Below are 8,429 nucleotides of genomic sequence, written 5' to 3' on the forward strand. Positions count from 1 at the left end.
GAGTAACTAATGCATATGTGGAGTATACATTAAACTCTTTCTTTTGTACTCCCCCCATTTTTAATGTTTGGTCTCTGTACATCTGTTGCTATTGTATTAGTGATACCCAGATACTGTGTTCTCCACAATCAGCTTTTGTTCATAGTGGCAAACGTGATTAAGAGAGACAAAGATACCTTGTCTCTTAAGGGTCATACTGAACAAAAGATGTTTACATACAATGGATTGTGTATTCTGTTTTGCTGTACTGCAGTGGATTGGATGTTCACATGCTGCTGCTGTGTACAGGGAGCAAGGAATCATACATGGGACGAGGAGCTGCTGGGTGGCACGGGTGACCACAAGCTGACAGAATGGATCCAGGTTGCTCTATACACACCTAGACATACAACTGGCTCCCAGCATGAAGAATAGAAAGAAACACACTCAAAAGGATTTACAGAGAAAGACTTGTGAGATTTGCAGCAATAAAGATGACCACCATAATTTAAGACATGCTAAGCAAGTCTAAAAGGATGAAGTGTGCAAAAGTGGGATTTAATTGCAAGACCCTTCTACACTGCCATTGCCAGCAGAATTGAGCTTCCCTACTTATAAAGTCCATTGATTTATTTTGAAATTGAATTAAACTCAGCTTTAGGATTTAGAACCCTGGTTTTTTGGTTTTGGTGTGTTCATAGAATGGAGAAAAGGTGTTAACAGGGTCAGCTGAAATGCTGGCCAGTTCATGTACAGTCTCAAGATAAATGTAGGTAATCATACAACTATGTTTTTTATGGTTTTAATAATGTGTATTATATGAAAATGTATGTTTTCTGATCTTAGATTTAAAATCTGCTTGGTTTAACAAACTTTAGCAACAAAAAGGTTTTTATTTGGAGGAGGACAAATCTAATTCCTACTTGGGCCTGTTCACAGAATGGATACACTTAATTTTTGTGATAAAATTATAGGCTATGTGCAGACAGTATCTGCAAACAAAGTTCTAACAGTATTCTTTGTTAAGTCTGTGTTCACTGCTTCAAGATCAGTTTCTAGAAGATTACTGAAGTTTTCGTTTCTTCTTTTCCTTACCTGCACTGTGTAACTTTGTAGTCTTCTTCAAAGTCTGGGCGTGGGAAGTTTTTTATTTCATTTCTAAGAATTTGTTGCAATTTTTGTTAGTAGCCCATATGGAAGTTTTTATTATTTTTACATACCAAACCCCAACTTTAAACATCAGTTATTCAATTTATAAGGAAAAGATAATTCTAAAACCTAGGAACTTGATCAAAAAGTAATTTTGTAATTAGGCTGCAGGGGAGATTAAAACCGAGATTTGCATTAGAGCTGACAATTTGGCAAGCAGATTTGATATAACAGAAAACATGACCTGAATCCATCACAGAGAATTAAGAAACTATAAATGATTCACTTATGTCCTTCATGTTTCCAATCTAATGGCTAAACAAAATTGTATTATTAACAGACATGTCTTTATGACTCTAAATTTGTTAGGGGAAGCATAAATTATATGTAGCTACTATATGTACTATTTGTTTAATAAAAGTCTTCCAAAAGAGAAATAGAAATTAAATTGTTTCAGAATAAGTATGAGCAAATGTAATCTTAATTTTGAAACATTTATTTTGTTTATTTGGCGTATTTAGATACTTACCTGTAGGACTTGCATGAACAGAAGTACTTCTGAATAGGCATACTTTCAATCATCTTTTTAATCACGGTTCATTGACTTTCTCCATTTTCTGACTTAAAGTAAAAATCTGTGTGCTAATTCAACATATTTTCTGGTCACAATAGACTGAGGAAGTATCTTCAAGATAGCCATAGCTACTTAACTTCAAAACACCCCAGGGCCTGAGCCATCCTCTTGTCTTTATGCACCTAGCAGTCCCCCCAAAAAAACAAAAAAGGAGAAGCTAAAATGCACAGTTAAGGACGTGCATAAATCTAAATACTTCTATTTGACTATTTGTTTCTTAAATCAAAATTAAAACAATTAGGAAGAAAGTTATGTCTAAATAAAAAAATTAGCTTTCATTTTATACAGAATGTATTTCAAAGTGGCGTTCAGTGTTTCACATCTAATAACTTCTTATAAAGCACTTATGGAAATGTATAAACTCTTTTAAGTACCACTGGGTTGTAGGACAGCTGTTTATGAACTTAAAATCTATTAAAAATTCAAATCTTTCCCATGTGAATAATAAACCACATGACAATTACAGAAATACATCAACATAGGCAATAAGCAATGACTCTTTGCCTCATTATTTACTATTCGTGTTGTACAAAATCAGTTACAGCTCATATAATGTCGTTTAATTTCATTAAAATTAAGTATAAAACTTGGTATTACCATATCTATCCTATTAAATATTTTACCCTGAAGGTTTACAAATCTCTCCAACTAGTGGCTGGTGTCTGCTACTTCATGCATTGTGGTTTTTTGAAAGGAAAAAAGCCCAACTCCTTGTTTCAACCTTTTTGTAATTAGTTTGGACATGTGGTGAATGCATGATAAAAAATACCCCATTCAGTATTTTTTTTTTTTACAGTCTAAATGAGTGGATTAATACTGAACCACTTTTATTAATGTAAAAATTAATGTTGGAAAAATGGCTATCAATAATTTGTGGCTGTACTTTTAAAATCTCAGACTACAGCCCAAGTTTTTGATTTTCTATAAATTTCATGGTATACTTGCAAAGATTAAGGAGATTTTAGGAAAGAATAGGTAATATAAATAAAAACATTTTCATAGGAAAAAACCAAACCAAAACAAAAAACAATCGAAAGAAAAATGGATGCCATTCAAATTTATTAACCTCTACGTAGCATACTGGCTCTACTACTGGCTGGAAATGAAATGTGCCTGTATTCTCCTTATAGGTAGGGATAATTATAAATATCAAAGGAAAATGTTTATCACCTGAAATGGAGGGTTGTTTTCCTAATTAACTAAAAGGTGTCATTAATTGTAGCACACCAGGTATGTGTACTGCCACCAGATATAAGAAAGTAGAAGATTCCAGCCCAAAGCATTGAACAACTAAAAGGGAATGTGCAGCTCCGTTGGCTCAGCTGTGTAAATCAAAGATAGTTCTTTATTTTATTCTTAATAAATCTAAATTTTGATTGACTCCTGGGGGTGGGAATTTTCCGCCGACGGGTAGGTACTAAGCAGTCAAAAATTCTCTGAAAAATACCTTTTGAAGAGATACTTATTGAGAACTGACAACCTGATCTGTGGTTCAGGCATAACATTTCAGGCACAGGAATTTTTAGCACAGGCTTTTCTAATTAAGACACACATGCTTTTTGTTTGCTTTTCAGGCTCTGAGTCTTCAGTTCCTGGTGGAAAGACCACCTTGTTATGGTCAGTATGATGGTAAGAGCAGAGCTCTCAGGCAGAGGAAGAGCATGAAAATGTTCAGGTTAACAGTAACAGCAAAAATAATCCAGTACTTTTAAATATTTTCAACTTTTAGTAACAGGACTCCCCTGTACTGAAATCAAATGTACTCTATGAAGTGATCCCTGGATGAAGGTATTACACCCACACAAATTATTTATGTAATCTGTGAGCCTTGAGTCAAATGTAAATTTCATAGTATCACATCTCTTTATAAGCCTTGAGATATTTATTAGAAATTATTCCTTGCTTAACAATTTTATTGCTTCTTAAAGGAAGTTTCTTATTGATGAAGTGCATAAACCTGTTTTCCATATTGCACAAAAAATACCGTACTCAGAACTAAAGCCTGTAGAATGACTTTTAATACATTTATATTGTTAGTTTGTCTGAAAAACCATTATTAATATGCTTTTCAGAATCTTGCAAATATTTAGGATGACAGAAAAAAAAAAAAAGAAGCCAAGCTATTTGAAAATACTAATACCAAACAAAAATATAAACCCAAGATTTTTAAGGAAAATGTGGAAAATCATGCTGTAGAAATAACCACCATTTAATATTCACTACCTTATCTTATTCTATTAGTCCTGTTTTTGCAAAATATTACAAATATTGTTTTATATTTTTGTAGAAATATAAAATGGTAAAGAAATACAAATATTGTCTTAATTTTAAGTGGTTTAGCTTCATTAAGCAATCTTTTTTCAGTCATATTAAGTAATGAGAGGTTTTGCTGTAGCTTTTGTTATTAAAGGAGAAGCTTTCATAACTAATACTTTAAATTTTGCAACAATTGCTGTTATCATTTTTGCATCATATTAATACAATTAAATAAATTGTCCATAGTAATGTTATAATTCTCCCAAGCACTCTCCCAGAGGGCACAACCAGCCCTCTTTTAATTTCAATACTTTTACCAAGATACATATTTCCATTTCATGCACAATTATACATTGATTTTTGCTTGGAGTTTGTAAGGCTGCCTAAAGTTAAAGTTGGCTAGTGTTTTCTGCTCTATGTTTCTGTCAGATGTTTATAACTTTATCATATACTAACAGTTCAGGTTGAAAATTTCTGTGCAAGCTGCTTCTATTGTGAGGGGAAGATCTGATAAAACATTTAATTATTCCTAAAGAAGAGATTAGGTGAAAACCTGGGAAGGAGCCTGAAGTCTGCCAAAAGAAATTGCACTGTAAAGGAATTATCTTTTTTTGGATTTGGAGGGTTTTTTTCCTCACCCATGGAAGGTAACTATACCTTAGGCCAAACTTAGCTTCTGGAAAGTCTCATCCTTAGCTAACCTGGTTATATTTTTTGACCTATGAATTCTGTAGGAACTCCAACAGATCAGTCAGACAGGGTGATGTGATGACTGCTAAACAAACTGGGAAGGAAGACCCACCGTATTCTCAGACTGCTGAATAAAACTACTTTGGAAATCACTGGAGAGAATAAAGCAAAACCTGTGCAGGCAGTAAGGCAGAGTGGTGGATACAGCATCTGAGGGCAGGGCAGGTGTGGGAGCGCAGACCTGGGGAGGAGGAAGAGAGGGAAAGCAGAGTAGAAGCATGCAAAACACTGAATGGAGCCTGCGTGTGCCCTTCCAGCTACAACTGTATCACTACGCTTTAACAAAAGGGATGGACTTAAAATGAGGTGAGTTTTTGTTTTCTGTAAAAAATTTTAACACTCATTTTATCACGTATTTAAATTGAAGAGCCAAGCGAACTCGCAAGAATTGATATGCTGAAGTGTACACATCTTTTTCAGTTCTTTTTCAGTAACAACATTTAGAAAGTAAAAAGACAAGGAAAGACTGCATCACCAAATAGATATTTAGTTCTTACAAGAAAAATCAAGCTTGTAAACGGTCCAAATAATTTTAAACAATGCATTGCTTTCATGCTTTCATGTGAATGTTGATATAGATCTTCCTTTCTCTCCCTCAAGATCTCCAAAGATTAGTCAATATAAATCTGAGATTAACAGTTATAAATATGATGAATCTTAAATGGGAAAGCAACTAGATAACTAGGGAAGGCTTTTGGTGTCTAGGGAGAGAAAGGAATCTGTCTGTCAGCTTGCTAATACACTCTTGCGGGGGCCAGTCTGTACCGAGACATTTCTGGGAGCATTTCACTGCAGAACCAGTCTTTCAGTTCTTACATTTGGCCTGTTACCTCCCAGTACTGGCCAATTCTGTTTATGTGTAGGATATTTAGGTCATCTAATTTTCAGTCACAATTTATCTCTAAACTGAAACCTGAAAAGCTAATGGTGCATACAACTGAATGGCATGTTAATGATGAAATGAATTTAACTAGTAATTAAGGCACTGACATTTGTGAGTAGCAACTAGTTTTCTAGAAGTACTCGGATACCATTTCCTGAAAGGCAAAAACTCCGCAGTGTTATCTCTCTAGTTCACTTACTAGGACAAATATATGTTTTACAGTTCTTAAGTGGAATCAGTTTATGGCGTCGCTGAAAGTCTTCTACCAAAAGTCAGCATATATCCCCTGGATAGGAAGGCTATTGATTATTACTTCTGGTCTGTGAAATAGCTGGCCAGTTTCTTTCTTTTACAACTTTCTTTTTGCTGTTTATCCTACCTGATCTATTCAGTGTTGAAGAAACATTACTAAGATCTATTGTTGGATTTGTGTTCTATTATAAACTGCAAGACGATATAGTAAATTCCCAAAAGACTCCTAGTAGAGTTTTTCCCTAGTTATTTTTTTATAAATATCATTCTCAGGATATTTTCAAGCAACTGTGAAGGGAGGAAGAAATTCAAAGTGAAATATGTTGATAACAAGTTTTTAAGTTGTACTGTCTCTTAAGATACCTTAATATATTGCCCATGTTACTAAGCATATGAATGTACAGAGATCTCTTGCATTTCTCCACTGCTATTTCTTACCATAGTATGAAAACTTTAGTACATTTGTAAGTCCCTTTCTCACTTTACTGAGCACACATACTGGTTTTATGAATTTATTTATCAGTTTATTGTTAGCCCAGCTCCCTTTTATAAAGGAACTGTCAGCTCTATCACAAGAAACGCTCCTTCAAATCAGCTTTATTTTTCAATCTGCCAGTGTTTTAGAATGCCAAGTAAGAACTTTTCATTTTTTTTTCTTTTCCCCCTTCTCCTGACAAAACTTAAAACATGAAGACCCTTTTGCCCATCATATATTTTATTTATCTAGGTGGCTGTATAGTATGCATCCTGTGACAAATGCACCTGTCATCTATTCAAATGATAGCAGCCCTGAGGCTAGTGGTACTTTGCAGTTCGACAAGGTGTGCATAAAAGTGTCTCTTCCATCACCACAAAGTCCATGAATATTATTCTTTTTCAGTGCGAAATATTTATTTGAATGCCATTTCCAAAAAGCTACTGAAATACGGTGGTATTTTTGGAATTTGACAACAGAGAGTTTGCTTTTTACTGGGGGTAAAAATAATAATTTTCCTTCATCCATAAAACATGGGAAACTGAGGAACAGAAATGTTAAGTCATCTGCCCTCAAAGTCAAGTGATATCAGACTAGAATGCTATTCTGCTCATGTTTTTCACCCTCTAGTGACCTGACCAGACTAGCTGCAGAAGAATTATATCCTTGAGATCAAAGGTTAGCAATTTTAGTTCTTAAAGTAAAAGTCTGTTGGAGGGATTCTGCTTTTGGCTTTTACCTTGGAGAGAGATCTTGGCTTCCTTTAAATCATAATATGATACTAATTCTTTTTTATTCACAATACTTACTAGTTTATTTTTAAAAGTACATTTTAGAATATGTACTTATCTAAGCAGGAAGAGGATATTTTAAAGGTAGAAAAGGGAATTACAAGGAATTGAAGGGCTTTGACTCTCGTATATCTTTGGTAATGTTGCCTTTTATACTTCATGCATTCATCTTTTATTCTTTGGTTCAACATGACTTGTAATGACGCAATTACCTAGCAGCGTAAGGTGCAATACTTGAAAATATAGGGTTACAAAAATGGCTCCATTTAATGATTAGATTAAAGCTGATTTAAAAAAAAATATCTGTGTTTTAATATCCTGTAAGAGCAATTAAAATCTGTATTAACATTAGCCCTGGCAGACAGAGTTTCAGAATTATTTCTCGTCCACATTAATGAGCCTTTATTATAGAAACCCTGAGGTATTTTATATCTCACATGGAAGAATATAATTAGACACAAATTGATAGGCCTGTGCCTGGTACAAAATTAGAATTTATAACAGATGATTCTGAACCTGTTGTCTGCCTAGTTTTACCCCTAGCAAATGCATCTGCAAGCACTGTAACTAATCCCCTAAAATAATCTGTAACCAATCTGCACAACATTTCCCATTTCCTGATATACAAATCATTACAGAGTCATCCAGGTGCCATTCTTTCACAGCTTTACTAAACACTATTGAACACCTAATGACCTTGACAAAATTAGCTGCATTGGAGTTGTGAGTGCTAATCTACTTCATTTTAGTGATGATGCTGTGTAGCAAAGCAAGATTTTGAGTAATGAAGAACCATAAAACCCATTTGGTTGAGTATATTTTCCTAGCCCCCTTTTGTTTCGTTCCTGTTGCCTTACATATTCTTTTTTAATTGTGTAGAATTTGTCACACATCAGTTAAATCATTTTGTGCTTATTATGGTGCAGTATTCAATTCAATTTCCTTCCTGAGAATAAAAATAGTATAAGACAACAATGCATTCTCTTACATATGTCTGAGTTATAGGTAGAAGTAAAATTATGAATCTACTAAAATAAAGTTCTTGAAGTGTCTGGAAAATAGAAATTGCCATTAGCTAAAAGGACTAATAGTACTCACACGAGTTTATTTTGGGAGCTGTATGGTATAACTAACAGGAAACACTGAATGCTGGTAGATACAAATCTTAACCTCTTCCTGAAACAGTAGTTCATGGGAAAAATTATTCATGCCCGCCTTGAAAATATAACCCAGGACTGATAAATCTTCATACCTCGTTAG

Source organism: Falco naumanni, chromosome 14 (genome assembly GCF_017639655.2).
Source record: "Falco naumanni isolate bFalNau1 chromosome 14, bFalNau1.pat, whole genome shotgun sequence".
NCBI classification, from domain to species: Eukaryota; Metazoa; Chordata; class Aves; order Falconiformes; family Falconidae; genus Falco; species Falco naumanni.